This window comes from Oncorhynchus clarkii, chromosome 26, assembly GCF_045791955.1.
Source record: "Oncorhynchus clarkii lewisi isolate Uvic-CL-2024 chromosome 26, UVic_Ocla_1.0, whole genome shotgun sequence".
Taxonomy (NCBI): domain Eukaryota; kingdom Metazoa; phylum Chordata; class Actinopteri; order Salmoniformes; family Salmonidae; genus Oncorhynchus; species Oncorhynchus clarkii.
In genome coordinates this window covers 20,496,933-20,509,220 of record NC_092172.1, presented here as the reverse complement: position 1 = coordinate 20,509,220, position 12,288 = coordinate 20,496,933, and the positions used below count along the sequence as shown (strand labels likewise).

The 12,288-nt window shown below is 53.6% G+C and overlaps 1 protein-coding gene across 2 annotated transcripts in view; it reads left to right on the top strand.

The window, feature by feature from the left end:
- Positions 1-12,288, top strand: part of LOC139384731 (genetic suppressor element 1-like) — a 307,652-nt gene that overhangs the window by 189,460 nt on the left and 105,904 nt on the right. The window lies entirely within an intron of this gene.

Genomic DNA, 12,288 nt, shown 5'->3' with positions numbered 1-12,288 from the left:
CCATCCTTCTCTCTCTCTACCTCTCTCTCCTCCCCTTTTTCTCTCTGTCTGCCCTCTCCCTTGTTCCCCCCAGTTTCTCTACCCCCTGCCTTCCTTCATCCCTACATCCATCTCCTCCCTCCATCAGTCAAACAGTAAAGTAGGCATAGTGTCCTGTCTGCCTGTGTAATGATGGGAGGAGACGTTAGCTTCGCCTGGCGCTCCATCTCTGCTATCGGAGCGAGGTGAGAACATTTGAGGCTAATTAGCTGCTGAAATATTGTATATAAAGGCCTGGCACACTGCTAACTTCTCCCATCAAAACAGACCGAGCAGAGAGAAGGGGAGGGGAGAGGGGAATGACATAGGAGAGGAGCAGAGGAGTGGCTAGAAGGAGAGTGTGTGTGTGTGTGTGTGTGTGTGTGTGTGTGTGTGTGTGTGTGTGTGTGTGTGTGTGTGTGTGTGTTTGTGTGTGAGTGTGTGCGTGTGTGTGTGGTGTGTGTGTGCATGCGTGTGGTGGGAGTGAGTGTCTGCAAGGGATTTGTCTGCTGAAGAGTAGCTGTTCTCTCTGAGTATTGTTGCTGACAGCTAACGATTAGCCACTGCCACCGTGGCTAATAAGGTAGTGTACATTCTTAATTGTGTCGCACCGGGAAGGTGGAGACATGGAATGGATTTGAAAAATGAGGGGAGTGATATCAAGGTGTGTGTTTGTCATGCTTCGGTCCTGTGATGGTGTGTGTTTTTCATGCTACAGCCCTGTGATGGTGTGTGTTGGACATGCTACAGCCCTGTGATGGTGTGTGTTGGTCATGCTACGGCCCTGTGATGGTGTGTGTTGGTCATGCTACGGCCCTGTGATGGTGTGTGTTGGTCATGCTACGGCCCTGTGATGGTGTGTGTTGGTCATGCTACGGCCCTGTGATGGTGTGTGTTGGTCATGCTACGGCCCTGTGATGGTGTGTGTTTGTCATGCTACGGTCCTGTGATGGTGTGTGTTTGTCATGCTACTGCCCTGTGATGGTGTGTGTTTGTCATGCTACTGCCCTGTGATGGTGTGTGTTTGTCATGCTACGGCCCTGTGATGGTGTGTGTTGGTCATGCTATACAGCCCTGTGATGATGTGTGTTGGTCATGCTACGGCCCTGTGATGGTGTGTGTTTGTCATGCTACGGCCCTGTGATGGTGTGTGTTGGTCATGCTACGGCCCTGTGATGGTGTGTGTTGGTCATGCTACGGCCCTGTGATGGTGTGTGTTGGTCATGCTACGGCCCTGTGATGGTGTGTGTTGGTCATGCTACGGCCCTGTGATGGTGTGTGTTGGTCATGCTACGGCCCTGTGATGGTGTGTGTTTGTCATGCTACGGCCCTGTGATGGTGTGTGTTTGTCATGCTACGGCCCTGTGATGGTGTGTGTTTGTCATGCTACGGCCCTGTGATGGTGTGTGTTGGTCATGCTACGGCCCTGTGATGGTGTGTGTTGGTCATGCTACGGCCCTGTGATGGTGTGTGTTGGTCATGCTACGGCCCTGTGATGGTGTGTGTTGGTCATGCTACGGCCCTGTGATGGTGTGTGTTGGTCATGCTACGGCCCTGTGATGGTGTGTGTTTGTCATGCTACGGCCCTGTGATGGTGTGTGTTGGTCATGCTACGGCCCTGTGATGGTGTGTGTTGGTCATGCTACGGCCCTGTGATGGTGTGTGTTGGTCATGCTACGGCCCTGTGATGGTGTGTGTTGGTCATGCTACGGCCCTGTGATGGTGTGTGTTGGTCATGCTACGGCCCTGTGATGGTGTGTGTTGGTCATGCTACGGCCCTGTGATGGTGTGTGGGGGTTGTTTGCTGCTTTGTGTGTGTGTGTGCGTGTGCTGTGTGTGTATTTTGCATATGTGTGCTCAGGTAGATCAGGCGAGGGCTGTTATTACCAGTTAACACCCTACTAGCTGTGAGAGACGGAGAGAGAGTAGCTGTACGTAAGTAGTGTGCTTGGTTTGCCAGATCAATGATGTGTGGCTGTGTGATCGATGTGAGGGCTTAGAGGACTGAAGCGGGCTAATGGGCAGGTCAGTGGATCAGGCACAGCCTCGCCTCCTACACCTGTTAATAGGCCTCACCACACTCCCCTGACACACACACTGAGAGAGAGGGGGAAGGAGAAGAGGGAGAGAGACGGGGGAGAGAGAGGGGGAGAGAGACGGGGGAGAGGAGAAGGAGGAGAGAGGGACAAGGGGAGAGAAAGAGAAAAGAGAGAGAGAACACTGACATGCTATACAATACATGCATCATGTATTTTACAGACACACACAGATACACACAGACACACACAGATACACACAGACACACACAGATACACACAGACACACACAGATACACACAGACACACACAGATACACACAGACACACACAGATACACACAGACACACACAGATACACACAGACACACACAGATACACACAGACACACACAGATACACACAGACACACACAGATACACACAGACACACACAGATACACACAGACACACACAGATACACACAGACACACACAGATACACACAGACACACACAGATACACACAGACACACACAGATACACACAGACACACACAGATACACACAGACACACCCAGATACACACAGACACACACAGATACACACAGACACACACAGATACACACAGACACACACAGATACACACAGACACACACAGATACACACAGACACACACAGACACACACAGATACACACAGACACACCCAGATACACACACACATATACATACAGATATACACGGATACACACACACTCCTGTACACTCAACCCTCCCCCCCACACACTCACACGCTCTCTCTATCTTCTCTCTATCACTCCCTAGCAGACTGTAGCAGTACCATATGGCTCAGTGTGTGTGTGTGTGTGTGTGTGTGTGTGTGTGTGTGTGTGTGTGTGTGTGTGTGTGTGTGTGTGTGTGTGTGTGTGTGTGTGTGTGTGTGTGTGTGTGTGTGTGTGTGTGTGTGTGTGTGTGTGTGTGTGGTTGGTATTTAGAGACATATACAGTAAATATGACAGGGATTAGTGAACAGACCTTACCTAATCTCTTCAAACTCTACCCTCTCACACAATGCTCATAAAGACTCTATCAGCCGCCTCCCAACACCTCTTAATGGCTCAGACAGAAATCTCTGCCTGGTGATTTGTTATTTGTGGCTGTCTGTCTCTGTCTCTTTGGTCTGGCTAGGTGAGCCAAGGGTCAAACAGAGAGAGAAGGGAGACGTCTGTGTGGTTGTTTGTGGCCTGAATCAGTAGCTTTCCAATAAACCAATGTTGTTGTCGTTTAAGTTTCTCAGTTGTTGTTGTCCGTGTGTGGTTGTGTGCGTGTGTGGATGCCAGGTTAATGGCAGCTGACGGTCTCACACTGAGACATATCACAAACACAGAGAGACCTCGTGGTTAGCCTACACAGGCAGGTTGGAGCCAGGGTATGATAGAAAAGCATGTGAACTCTATCTGCCTAAAAACTCTTTGATGTGTGTGGCTGTTCAAGAATCTCCTCCTCCCTTTTGAATCTGTTCTGCATGTTAAATGCCTTTATTTCCACCCGATCTTCATTTAATAACTGCCCCTTAAGACTAGCAGGAAACATATGCCCCAGAGGCACCACACACACAACTGTCCCCCCCAACCATGATTATGCTTTCACAGAGGTACAGAGACATTTGAGGGGGTTTGGGTAGGCATAGATGGATAGAGAGGAGAGGAAATTATGGGCTGACAGGCCTAGAGGGGAAGAGGGGGCCCCAGGCAGTCCATGGGAGGGCCCCACTCTATTCTTCTCCCCCTCTCTGAGTGTGTCTCCCCATAGCAGGCTCTGAAAGGCCTGCTACTTGTCCTCTAAACAAAGGGAGAGAAGGAGGGGAGGGGGGAGAGCCGTGTGCCTTTCAGAGGAGAAGGGGAGTTCAGAAAGGAGGTGAAGGAGGCATTCTATTCAGCCATGGAGGGGGGGGCACACATGCTTTCACTGTGCCTGGCAATCCCACCGTCAGTCCTCACACAGACACACAACACACACACACACACCACTGCAATGTACACTGTGTGACACAAGAGCAAGGGGGAGAAGAGGAGAGAGAGGTACACAATAATTCAATTCTATAGCATTTAACTACAGCATTCAACTACAGCATTCAACTACAGAATTCAACTACAGCATTCAACTACAGGATTCAACTACAGCATTCAACTACAGGATTCAACTACAGTATTCAACTACAGCATTCAACTACAGCATTCAACTACAGCATTCAACTACAGCATTCAACTACAGCATTCAACTACAGCATTCAACTACAGCATTCAACTACAGCATTCAACTACAGCATTCAACTACAGCATTCAATACATGGAAAACATATTACGACCATTCCTCTGTTATATAGAGAGAAGTAGGTGTTACTGGTATTAACATCTTCATCCTCATCTCTCAGTGTGCCAGGTTTGAGGCGAAGGGTGGAGATTGGAGCAAGGCTCTCATACCTCCCTCCCTCCCCCTCTCTGTCTCTCTCTTATTTCTTCATTAGCGTGCTGCTAGCTGCGGCCGCGGAGCGAGGCCTTGTCTCCTGTGGCTGATAGATTGTAATGAATTTAACAGCAGTCAGATCCTTCAAAAGCCTCTCGTAAGCTTAAGCCCCTTTATTAAATTAAGCTAACGACGCCTAAGGCCAGGACCACTGACGAGAGGGATGGAGGGAGGGATGGAGATGGTGGAAGAGATGGGAGGAGAGGGAACGGGAGGGAAGAGATGGAGGGAGAGGAGATAGGGAGGGAGGAGGGGGCTAGAGGGAGGGCTAAAAAACAGGGTAGAGAAAGGTGAGGGAGGCAGGGTGAGAAGAGGAAGGGAATACACGGTAGGCTCCCATACGGAGGGGAAGGGAATACCCGGTGGTCTCCCATACGGAGGGGAAGGGAATACCCAGTGGGCTCCCATTACGGAGGGGAAGGGAATACCCGGTGGGCTCCCATTACGGAGGGGAAGGGAATACCCAGTGGGCTCCCATACGGAGGGGAAGGGAATACCCAGTGGGCTCCCATACGGAGGGGAAGGGAATACCCGGTAGGCTCCCATACGGAGGGGAAGGGAATACCCAGTGGGCTCCCATACGGAGGGGAAGGGAATATCCGGTAGGCTCCCATACGGAGGGGAAGGGAATACCTAGTGGGCTCCCATAAGGAGGGGAAGGGAATACCCGGTGGGCTCCCATACGGAGGGGAAGGGAATACCCAGTGGGCTCCCATTACGGAGGGGAAGGGAATACCCAGTGGGCTCCCATTACGGAGGGGAAGGGAATACCCAGTGGGCTCCCATACGGAGGGGAAGGGAATACCCGGTGGGCTCCCATACGGAGGGGAAGGGAATACCCGGATACGGAGGGGAAGGGAATACCCGGTGGGCTCCCATACGGAGGGAAGGTAATACCCGGTGGGCTCCCATACGGAGGGGAAGGGAATACCCGGTGGGCTCCCATACGGAGGGAAGGTAATACCCGGTGGGCTCCCATACGGAGGGGAAGGGAATACCCGGTGGGCTCCCATACGGAGGGGAAGGAAATACCCAGTGGGCTCCCATTACGGAGGGGAAGGGAATACCCAGTGGGCTCCCATACGGAGGGGAAGGAAATACCCGGTGGGCTCCCATACGGAGGGGAAGGGAATACCCGGATACGGAGGGGAAGGGAATACCCGGTGGGCTCCCATACGGAGGGAAGGTAATACCCGGTGGGCTCCCATACGGAGGGGAAGGTAATACCCGGTGGGTTCCCATACGGAGGGGAAGGGAATACCCAGTGGGCTCCCATACGGAGGGAAGGTAATACCCGGTGGGCTCCCATACGGAGGGGAAGGGAATACCCGGATACGGAGGGGAAGGGAATACCCGGTGGGCTCCCATACGGAGGGAAGGTAATACCCGGTGGGCTCCCATACGGAGGGGAAGGGAATACCCGGTGGGCTCCCATACGGAGGGGAAGGAAATACCCAGTGGGCTCCCATTACGGAGGGGAAGGGAATACCCAGTGGGCTCCCATACGGAGGGGAAGGAAATACCCGGTGGGCTCCCATACGGAGGGGAAGGGAATACCCGGATACGGAGGGGAAGGGAATACCCGGTGGGCTCCCATACGGAGGGAAGGTAATACCCGGTGGGCTCCCATACGGAGGGGAAGGTAATACCCGGTGGGCTCCCATACGGAGGGGAAGGGAATACCCAGTGGGCTCCCATTACGGAGGGGAAGGGAATACCCAGTGGGCTTCCATACGGAGGGGAAGGGAATACCCAGTGGGCTCCCATACGGAGGGGAAGGGAATACCCAGTGGGATCCCATACGGAGGGGAAGGGAATACCCAGTGGGCTCCCATACGGAGGGGAAGGGAATACCCAGTGGGCTCCCATTACGGAGGGGAAGGGAATACCCAGTGGGCTCCCATTACGGAGGGGAAGGGAATACCCAGTGGGCTCCCATACGGAGGGGAAGGGAATACCCGGTGGGCTCCCATACGAAGGGGAAGGGAATACCCGGATAAGGAGGGGAAGGGAATACCCGGTGGGCTCCCATACGGAGGGAAGGTAATACCCGGTGGGCTCCCATACGGAGGGGAAGGGAATACCCGGTGGGCTCCCATACGGAGGGGAAGGAAATACCCAGTGGGCTCCCATTACGGAGGGGAAGGGAATACCCAGTGGGCTCCCATACGGAGGGGAAGGAAATACCCGGTGGGCTCCCATACGGAGGGGAAGGGAATACCCGGATACGCAGGGGAAGGGAATACCCGGTGGGCTCCCATACGGAGGGAAGGTAATACCCGGTGGGCTCCCATACGGAGGGGAAGGTAATACCCGGTGGGCTCCCATACGGAGGGGAAGGGAATACCCAGTGGGCTCCCATTACGGAGGGGAAGGGAATACCCAGTGGGCTCCCATACGGAGGGGAAGGGAATACCCAGTGGGCTCCCATACGGAGGGGAAGGGAATACCCAGTGGGCTCCCATACGGAGGGGAAGGGAATACCCAGTGGGCTCCCATACGGAAGGGAAGGGAATACCCAGTGGGCTCCCATACGGAGGGGAAGGGAATACCCAGTGGGCTCCCATACGGAGGGAAGGTAATACCCAGTGGGCTCCCATACGGAGGGGAAGGGAATACCCAGTGGGCTCCCATATGGAGGGAAGGTAATACCCGGTGGGCTCCCATACGGAGGGGAAGGGAATACCCAGTGGGCTCCCATTACGGAGGGGAAGGGAATACCCAGTGGGCTCCCATACGGAGGGGAAGGGAATACCCGGTGGGCTCCCATACGGAGGGGAAGGGAATACCCAGTGGGCTCCCATACGGAGGGGAAGGGAATACCCAGTGGGCTCCCATACGGAGGGGAAGGGAATACCCAGTGGGCTCCCATTACGGAGGGGAAGGGAATACCCAGTGGGCTCCCATTACGGAGGGGAAGGGAATACCCGGTGGGCTCCCATGCGGAGGGAAGGTAATACCCGGTGGGCTCCCATACGGAGGGGAAGGGAATACCCGGTGGGCTCCCATTACGGAGGGGAAGGGAATACCCAGTGGGCTCCCATACGGAGGGGAAGGGAATACCCGGTGGGCTCCCATACGGAGGGGAAGGGAATACCCGGATACGGAGGGGAAGGGAATACCCGGTGGGCTCCCATACGGAGGGAAGGTAATACCCGGTGGGCTCCCATACGGAGGGGAAGGTAATACCCGGTGGGCTCCCATACGGAGGGGAAGGGAATACCCAGTGGGCTCCCATACGGAGGGAAGGTAATACCCGGTGGGCTCCCATACGGAGGGGAAGGGAATACCCGGTGGGCTCCCATACGGAGGGGAAGGTAATACCCGGTGGGCTCCCATACGGAGGGGAAGGGAATACCCAGTGGGCTCCCATTACGGAGGGGAAGGGAATACCCAGTGGGTTCCCATACGGAGGGGAAGGGAGTACCCAGTGGGCTCCCATACGGAGGGGAAGGGAATACCCGGTGGGCTCCCATACGGAGGGGAAGGTAATACCCGGTGGGCTCCCATACGGAGGGGAAGGGAATACCCAGTGGGCTCCCATTACGGAGGGGAAGGGAATACCCAGTGGGCTCCCATACGGAGGGGAAGGGAATACCCAGTGGGCTCCCATACGGAGGGGAAGGGAATACCCAGTGGGCTCCCATACGGAGGGGAAGGGAATACCCAGTGGGCTCCCATACGGAAGGGAAGGGAATACCCAGTGGGCTCCCATACGGAGGGGAAGGGAATACCCAGTGGCCTCCCATACGGAGGGAAGGTAATACCCAGTGGGCTTCCATACGGAGGGGAAGGGAATACCCAGTGGGCTCCCATATGGAGGGAAGGTAATACCCGGTGGGCTCCCATACGGAGGGGAAGGGAATACCCAGTGGGCTCCCATTACGGAGGGGAAGGGAATACCCAGTGGGCTCCCATACGGAGGGGAAGGGAATACCCGGTGGGCTCCCATACGGAGGGGAAGGGAATACCCAGTGGGCTCCCATACGGAGGGGAAGGGAATACCCAGTGGGCTCCCATACGGAGGGGAAGGGAATACCCAGTGGGCTCCCATTACGGAGGGGAAGGGAATACCCAGTGGGCTCCCATTACGGAGGGGAAGGGAATACCCGGTGGGCTCCCATGCGGAGGGAAGGTAATACCCGGTGGGCTCCCATACGGAGGGGAAGGGAATACCCGGTGGGCTCCCATACGGAGGGGAAGGGAATACCCAGTGGGCTCCCATTACGGAGGGGAAGGGAATACCCAGTGGGCTCCCATACGGAGGGGAAGGGAATACCCGGTGGGCTCCCATACGGAGGGGAAGGGAATACCCGGATACGGAGGGGAAGGGAATACCCGGTGGGCTCCCATACGGAGGGAAGGTAATACCCGGTGGGCTCCCATACGGAGGGGAAGGTAATACCCGGTGGGCTCCCATACGGAGGGGAAGGGAATACCCAGTGGGCTCCCATACGGAGGGAAGGTAATACCCGGTGGGCTCCCATACGGAGGGGAAGGGAATACCCGGTGGGCTCCCATACGGAGGGGAAGGTAATACCCGGTGGGCTCCCATACGGAGGGGAAGGGAATACCCAGTGGGCTCCCATTACGGAGGGGAAGGGAATACCCAGTGGGCTCCCATACGGAGGGGAAGGGAATACCCAGTGGGCTCCCATACGGAGGGGAAGGGAATACCCAGTGGGCTCCCATACGGAGAGGAAGGGAATACCCAGTGGGCTCCCATACGGAGGGGAAGGGAATACCCAGTGGGCTCCCATACGGAAGGGAAGGGAATACCCAGTGGGCTCCCATACGGAGGGGAAGGGAATACCCAGTGGGCTCCGATACGGAGGGAAGGTAATACCCAGTGGGCTCCCATACGGAGGGGAAGGGAATACCCAGTGGGCTCCCATATGGAGGGAAGGTAATACCCGGTAGGCTCCCATACGGAGGGGAAGGGAATACCCAGTGGGCTACCATTACGGAGGGGAAGGGAATACCCAGTGGGCTCCCATACGGAGGGGAAGGGAATACCCGGTGGGCTCCCATACGGAGGGGAAGGGAATACCCAGTGGGCTCCCATACGGAGGGGAAGGGAATACCCAGTGGGCTCCCATACGGAGGGGAAGGGAATACCCAGTGGTTTCCCATTACGGAGGGGAAGGGAATACCCAGTGGGCTCCCATACGGAGGGGAAGGGAATACCCGGTGGGCTCCCGTACGGAGGGGAAGGGAATACCCAGTGGGCTCCCATTACGGATTGGAAGGGAATACCCAGTGGGCTCCCATTACGGAGGGGAAGGGAATACCCAGTGGGCTCCCATACTTGTAGTGCACCTGCGGCTGCCTGGTTGAGAGGGAATAGTAATGAGGCCCTAGCAAAGCCTCACTGTGGGGATAACTCAATGCAAATGTGTGTTTTGAAAAGTATCTGCGCTAGAAACTATCCAGTAAAACATGAATGTTTAACCACACTGCTGAATGCAGGCATTTCAAAGCTGTGTTTACACTTTCCCAGCTTCTATGTAAATGACTTTGTGTGCTTGAAGCCAAGCCTTTGACATGGTGATGTTTATGGTTGTAGTGTGGTGAGATGACAGGGGTGTGTTTTATTTTTTTCTGTTTGTATGTGCATGTGCATGCATGTGTGTGACTTTGTGTGCCTGTGTGCGTGTGCCTGCTTGTGTGTGCGCGAGAGTGCATGCTTACGTATGTGTGCACATGTCTCTGTGTGTGTGTGTATGTCTGTGTGTCTGTGTGCGTGTGCATGTCTGTGTGTGTGTATGTCTGTGTGTCTGTGTGTGTGTGTATGTCTGTGTGTGTGTGTGTGTCTGGGTGCGTGTGCATGTCTGTGTGTCTGTGTGCGTATGCATGTCTGTGTGTGTGTGTGTGTGCGTGTGCATGTCTGTGTGTGTGTGTATGTCTGTGTGCGTGTACATGTCTGTGTGTGTGTGTGTGTGTGCATGTATGTGTGTGTGTATGTCTGTGTGTGTGTGTGTGTCTGTGTGCGTGTGCATGTCTGTGTGTGTGTGCGTGTGCATGTCTGTGTGTGTGTATGTCTGTGTGTGTGTGTGTCTGTGTGCGTATGCATGTCTGTGTGTGTGTGCGTGTGCATGTCTGTGCGTGTGTATGTCTGTGTGTGTGTGTGTGTCTGTGTGCGTATGCATGTCTGTGTGTGTGTGCGTGTGCATGTCTGTGTGTGTGTGTATGTCTGTCTGCGTGTGCATGTCTGTGTGTGTGTATGTCTGTGTGTCTGTGTGTGTGTGCGTGTGCATGTCTGTGTGTGTGTATGTCTGTGTGTCTGTGTGTGTGTGTATGTCTGTGTGTCTGTGTGCGTGTGCATGTCTGTGTGTGTGTGTGTGTGTCTGTAGAGCTGCCCTGGGGGCTGTATGCATGTTTGTGTTTGTGTGTGTGTCTGTAGAGCTGTCCTGGGGGCTGTATGCATGTCTGTGTGTGTGTGTGTGTCTGTAGAGCTGTCCTGGGGGCTGTATGCATGTCTGTGTTTGTGTGTGTGTCTGTAGAGCTGTCCTGGGGGCTGTATGCATGTCTGTGTGTGTGTGTGTGTCTGTAGAGCTGTCCTGGGGGCTGTATGCATGTCTGTGTTTGTGTGTGTGTCTGTAGAGCTGTCCTGGGGGCTGTATGCATGTCTGTGTTTGTGTGTGTGTGTCTGTAGAGCTGTCCTGGGGGCAGCATGCATGCAGACAGCAGGCAGATGAGAGGTTGGGTCCCAGAACTGCATCATCAGTTAGGATCGTGTAGCCTCCCCTACCTGCTCTCTCGCTCTCCCTCTCTCTCTTTCTCTCTCTCTCTCTTTTCTCTTCCGGCTCACACAGAGGTGAGAGCTACGCTTTCAGATAGATGGGGGGGGGTGAGTGAGTGAGTGAGTGAGTTATGGTAGTCAGGCAGAAATAAGGAAATGCAGAGCAGTTAAAGTCCCAAAAGAGCATCTGATAGAGGTTATCTGCAGTTTACCATCCTGATAGGAACTAAACCTCTCTCTCTCTCCCTCCCCATTTCTTTCAATGAAATTCAAAGGGCTTTATTGGCTTGGGAAATTGATGTTAACATTGACAAAGCAAGTGAAATAGATAATAAACAAAAGTGAAGTAAACAATCAAAAATAAACAGTAAATATTACACTCACAGACGTTTTAAAGGAATAGAGACATTTTGAATGTCATATTATGTGTTAATACAGTGTTGTAACGATGTGCATATAGTTAAAGTACAAAAGGGATAATAAATAAACATAAATATGGGTTGTATTTACAATGGTGTTTCTTCTTCGCTGGTTGACCTTTTCTCTCTCTCTCTCTCCCTCTCTCATCTCCACTCCCAGTCCTCCCTTCAGTAATCTATTTGAATATGAATGATATCTAGCTCAGTGCCCACTAGTCAACTACTCATTCTTGTTTTGTTTACAACACAGTTATTGGTAGTTTTTTGTTATTTTTATTTGTCTGCTTGTTTTTTCTATTTATTTTTCGTTTTTTAAACAGCTTTAGAAGCTATGAAGAGGATATACTCAATGTGCAGGGACAAAATGCCATGTAGCCTAATCATTTCAAATGTGTGAGCAAAGCCCTGACTCGGCAGGCAACACTTGGAAGTCTATGAGTTTTTACAATCAGAGTCCCATGCTTCTCCAACACTGGCTTATTGAGTGATCTACAATCAAGCCATTGATAAGTACACGGATGGGAGAAGGAGACAGTTCACGGTTAGTTCAGTGAGATAGACAGCTGCCTGGTAT